Source organism: Grammomys surdaster, unplaced genomic scaffold, assembly GCF_004785775.1.
Source record: "Grammomys surdaster isolate TR1022 unplaced genomic scaffold, NIH_TR_1.0 126197, whole genome shotgun sequence".
NCBI lineage: Eukaryota > Metazoa > Chordata > Mammalia > Rodentia > Muridae > Grammomys > Grammomys surdaster.
In genome coordinates this window covers 2778202-2784030 of record NW_021621002.1, presented here as the reverse complement: position 1 = coordinate 2784030, position 5829 = coordinate 2778202, and the positions used below count along the sequence as shown (strand labels likewise).

Sequence of the window (5829 nt, the reverse complement as noted above, 5' to 3'; positions counted from 1 at the left end):
AGAGAGAGAGAGAGAGAGAGAGAGAGAGAGAGAGAGAGAATCTCCTAATTGAGGTGTTCATGCCCACCACATAGTCCCTTCTCATCCAGCATCATCAACCACTCACTCATTTTAGTCTCCATCTTCCTCCTCCCCTCCTCCTCCTCCTCCTCCTCCTCCTCCTCCTCCTCCTCCTCCTCCTCCTCCTCCTCCTCCTTCTTGTATCTCTTTACAGTGTTACAAGCAGTATCAAGAACCTCTTGCCAGTCTCCACTTTCTGATAATGGCCCAGACCAACGCTGCCCAACAATAATACAAGACATATATGAACCATATAAACAAGTCCAGTAACTACATTTTAAAAGGCAAAGAGAAACTGGTGAACGTTTTAATAACATATTTTATTTGATTCAATATATAATATATATTATATATATATATATCATATTACATCAATATCCTATCAATATAAAATTACTTAAATTTATTTTAAAGTCTTTTCAACATCAATTTTTGAGATCCGGTGCAAATTTGACACTCACAAGGCATCTGCTTCTGGACCGGCCACATTTTAAATGTTTAAAAGGCACAGAGCCAGTGTCTTCCATGGACCAAAAAATGGTGAGGTTTTTTTTTTTAAAAAAAATCACATTTGCTTACTTCTATCCTTATTGTTCTCCAACAAACACAAGCTTCATGCATGTATGTATGTATGTATGTATGTATGTATGTATGTATGTATGTCATTGCAACGATGGAGAAGGAACCCAGGGCTTGGAACACACTAGGCAAGAGCTCTGCTACTGAACTACCCTCTCAAGTCTGTGCTTTGTCTTTTCTTTCCAGGTTAGTTGTTGGTTTGCTTGTTTGGAGACTGAATCTCACCATGTAGCCCTGGCTGTCCTGGAGCTCGCTGTGTAGACCAAGCTGGCCTCAGACTTATGGAGATCCACTGTTTCAGCCTCCTGAAAGCTGAGATTAAAACCAGATCTGGACTTGGGCTGCTCGTTTTTAAAACTTACTGTTTTCAGTTTCTTCAACATTCATGTTCTAATGCCAACAACAGGTTTAGGTGGCACATGCCACAGCTGCATCTGCCTTCACCATGGCATCTCTCTCCATCCTGGCTCCTGTTCTCCTGGCTACCCTCTTCTCTGTGGTAACTGGCTGTGAAGGCAGAACCGTGGATTTCCCATCCCCTCACCACCCAACAGGACACTAACCCACTCAGAGTCCCCAACTCTGCTCTCGCCAACCTGGGGTCACCGATTCTCAACTAAAATTCAGGTTATATAAAAACCTAGCTTCTGAACAGCTCTGGAGTTATTTCAAACCAGGCTTGTCATTTATCTTTCCATAAAAGGCGCCTAGCCCACTTTGTTTCTTGGCAAGATAAATTTATCTAAGGGTTGTCCATAAATACAAGACAAGCTACCAGTTTTTCAGAGGATATATTTCCCATCTCAAAGATCTGTTTACAACAGAAGTTGTGGTTCTTATGTACAGATGTGGTTTCATCACTAGAAAATGGGAGCTGAGTCTAAGGCAAACACCTTCATGCAGTCAGTTAAATGGGCCTGTGGGAAGCGGGGCGGGGGTGTAGTCTCTTAAACACCTGAGTTTTTAAATCCATTACAGTTTGCTTCCCTTTGCTCAGATATTCAGGGCAAACCTGCTCTCCCCTTTAGACTTGATAAGGTGGCATGTGGCACTCTAAAGAACAAAGCTACAGGAGTCCTCGTCCTCAGCTGCAGCCATAGGTATGACCTTAGTTGTCCAGCCACCCTGCAGTGTAGCCTCTCTGCTGTCTGTGGCAAGCTTGCTCAGTTCCAGCTCCCCCACACCTAACCCTCAGAGACAGCTTCCTCTCAGTTCATTATCCCCAAGGCACCTGCCTCCCCGAGCACTTCCTCTTTCCTAAAAGACAAGATGGCTGGCAGCCCTGCAGTGAAAAGAAAAGCGGCCTTATGAGAGAGAAAAAAAAATCCTGAAATGAGTCACCTTTCAAGAATTTGCAATCCTAGAGCCTGAGTGCTGAAGTGCTAAGTCAGCCCTACCAATGCCATCCCCTGTATGGACTGGTCGTGTGCACTGTTCCCTGAGGGCGTTTACACTGTCCGCCCATCCTTTGTAGAGCCACTTGTAGGTACACAGTATGTAAGCTGTGCACAGTTGACTTTAAATGGGTCTAAAGAAAATCAGACCAAATCAGAGTTTCTTTTAGGCTTTATACCGGCTTTCGACAAGTTAGGGAAAACAGCTGTAGCTCCCCAAACTTCCCACTTGCTCCCCCAGGCACTGCAGCTTCGCTCAGATTTAACCAGCTCCAAGAAAGCTCCCTGCCTATCTGCTCCCTGTCTATCCACGGAAGAGCCTTTCCTCCTGCTGTTTCTCTCCGCAGCTCAAGTCTTGGGGCAGCTGCAGTTGGCTGTGGTCTGCTAGGGTTCTGCCTGGCCTGATTTTTTCATGCTGCCATTTTGAATTAGCATATGTTTCCTCAGCAAGTGATGAGGATTTAGGCAGGCATGAAGCACAGTAAACACACACACACACACACACACACACACACACACACACGAAGCGCTTAACAAGTTACAATTACATAGAAATACACTTCTAGTTAACAGAACCCTACCAGGTCAGCTTGGGAGACAGAAAATAAGTAGCCTTAAATGCAAATGGGTGTGATTACATTTTTATTCCTAACTTCTAATCGATTTTCTAAAATTCAAGCGTCCCTTTCGACCTGCAGACCTCACTGTGGTTGCTAAATAATTATGCCTGGACAGAAAAAAAACAAAAACAAAAAAACAAACAAAAAAAAAACCAAGAACAAGAACCAAAAATCCAAGGAGATAGAGGTAAACTGAGGTGTACTGATAGCAAGGGTCTAGACACCTGCCATGTCCCCACCCCTATTCCAATGTGCAGGTTTGAGGCCTGGGCCGAAGCAATATCTGGTCCCAGCTCACTGGCTCATGGGGAGGACCACAGATCCATCCCTGGACTCCGCCCAGCGGCCAAGGACAGCGGCCTGGTCAGGCGCCATGGGTGCATTACTCCGAAAGGAGCCAGGCTCTCTCTGCTAGCGGCAAGGCGAGCCCGGTACCGCGGGAGCCGCCAGGGGAGGCTCAGGGACCCGGGGAAGCTCAAAGACACTTCCCAGGGCCCAGGAAAAGCAGCACCGGGTTGTAAGACTGCGAGATGCAGGAAGGATGCAGGGTGGAGAGTAGGAGCAGGTTCTAACCAGGCTGCAGTAGCTTCGTCCCCGAAGTCCCTGATCTTGAGTCGGGCCGGACCGAGGCCACCTAATCTCTGATCTCCCTTTCCCTGGTCCACACTCGGGAGGGGAGGCAACGAGGCATTAGAATTGCAATGGGAAATGTGGTGACTGCTCAGCGGAAGAGCAGCTGCCCGCGCCGGGAGCTCCCGGCATAGCCTGAGGCTCACCTGCCAAGCAGCCGGCTCCAGCCGGGTCCAGCGGTGCTGATGCTGCGACTGCGGAGTTGGGGGCGCTGCGGCGGCTAGGTTACAGCCTCCGCGTCAGTAGCGCAGAACACTGCCGGCGCTCCGGTTCCCCAGACTCCAGGCTCTCCAGCCCCCTGCTAACAGCTGCTTTGGTCACGCGACCGCAGACCCACCCTCCGCTTCCCTGTGCTCTGGGCCCCAGGACTCGGCTGTGTTTGACAGCTGAGGCCTCAGAGCCCGCCCCGCCTGGGAGGGGAGGGCACCAGGAACCCCCAAGAACAGCAGAGGGGGCGGGACTCAACAGAAAGTGGTTCCCTTCTTAGATTTTTATTTCTTGGTTGCAACTCTCTCAAAGGGAAGAACCAGAGCTTTAAGGAACCAGGCCGAGCTTTCTCCAGGCAACATTTTACAGACCCTGGTGTTTGGTTGCTCATCTGAGCCTTGGCGCCTAGGCGAGAATTCCCTGCAGAGATATGCATTCTTCGTTTGGTTGATTCATGTGTCAAAGTAGGTCCCTAATGTTAACCGATTGCGATCATGTTCAAAAACCAGAGTATGCAGCATATTCACACTTTGTGGACCAAGGTCACACAGCAAGTAAGTAACAAAGGCAAGATCCCATACCAGGGTTAATAAACTTTTTATTGGGAGATGGGTGATGCCCACCTCAAGGTTATTGTCAATGAATGCTTCAGGGGCTGAGACCCGATCTACCTTTTATTGATCGATAAGAAAAGGCCATGAGAATCCACCGGGAAGACAGTAGCAGCAGCTGGCAGCAGAAGACTCACAAGCATTTTCCAATTATTAGATGAACACAAATCAAAGTTTGATAGTCTCTATGCGAGGGAAGGAGGTGTTGGCAATATCTCTCAAGATAAGAGCATATATAGACTTTCACCTGATGACACTTTTGGAATTCATCCTACAGAGGGAAGGATACGGGTGTGAACTGAGCGTCTGTGGTGGCCATTTTATTTGTGCCAGTAGTGACTAGAACTAAACCTCACAGTGTGGTGGTACTCACCTGTAATCCCACCATTAGGGAGGCTGAGGTACCAGGGCCAGTTGCTGGTTAGCCCCTTAAGGCTACATAGTAACACCTTGTCTCAAAAACTAAAAGACCGAATAAAATTCAGCCTATAAATACCATGGAATGCAATCCAGCATGTTTTAAAGATGAGATCATTGCCTGTGTACTGATCCAAGACGTCTAACTTATACCAAGTAAAAGGCTAAAGTGGGGAGAAGTTAGGTGCAGAACAGAGTGTGTGTGTGTGTGTGTGTGTGTGTGTGTGTGTGTGTGTATGTAGAAAAAAATATATGCACTTCCCTTTGCAAATGCTTAGATTACTTTTGGAAAGGTCCATAAGAAATAGTAACAGGAGATTCCACAAGGGAGGAGAGCTGGGTGAGTGGCTGCCAGAAAGGAGACATTTTTTTTGACCATGTTTCTGAAATCTGTGTGTACTTGTAGCTTGTCAGGTGAGTGAACAGAAAGTGGGAGAAGGGTGAGGGAATGTGTCAGGAGCCATCAATAGATTCTACAGAAAAGACCGTTGGCTCAGACTTAGAACAAAAAGGTGCTTTGTTTATTTACTGCAAACAATGAAATGTGTAGCCTAATGCTTTTGGCTAATGACTTTAGAAACTCCTGAAGAGCTTAACCTGGGGCCCTGCCCATAACTTCTGAAGTCAGTCCCCAGAGCTGGGGCCGGGGAACTTGCTTTCTATCAGATTTTTGGGTTTTCCTTGTGCAATGAAGTTTGATAGCTGCTGTTTTAAACTCTCTGTTATCTCCCAGGTCTGCATACAGACGCTGATTCCATGGTGCTTGCTGTAGCACTTACTAAGCGTCAGTAAGACCTTTTTGTTCTTAGCTTTGTACAGGACAGACTCTGCTACCGTTCAAGTCACATAAATAGAAATAAGGGAACAGAACAGTCCAACAGATAAAAAAAAAAAAAACTAGAACTATCAGTTAGGGGTTTAATCATTGGCTTCTATCGGCCATGTGGAGTCTAGCTGTGTGTAAATTACAAGGCTTCTGTGAGCGAGCCTGCAAGGGAAAATTCTCTTAAATGACATACAATTGTTACATGGTCAATTATAGTCTACCCAGCATGCTCAGAGCTAGTAAATATCAGTGCACTGTATTCCTGCTTCACTCCACTGGAGTAGGCACAGATTTTTTTTCTTTCTTTTTCCAGAACCAAAAAGTAGAAGTAGGGATACAGTGGTGATTTTGGCCTTCACATAATGTCACAGGGGGTGGACATAACAGCCACACACACACCCCGAGAAATGCTGTAGGTGCACTTCTGTTTTATTGATAATCAGTAAGATGAAAATAAAATTATTTGGGAATCTGAAAAATGTACA

At 46.4% G+C, this 5829-nt stretch overlaps 1 protein-coding gene across 1 annotated transcript in view; it reads right to left on the bottom strand.

Moving 5' to 3' along the window:
- Positions 1 to 3602, bottom strand: part of Scrn1 (secernin 1) — a 59325-nt gene extending 55723 nt beyond the window's left edge. Inside the window, exon 1 of the mRNA XM_028758397.1 lies at positions 3430 to 3602. The gene's annotated coding sequence lies outside the window, so the exon portion shown is untranslated. The remainder of the gene's footprint in view (positions 1 to 3429) is intronic.
- Positions 3603 to 5829: the final 2227 nt, after the last annotated feature.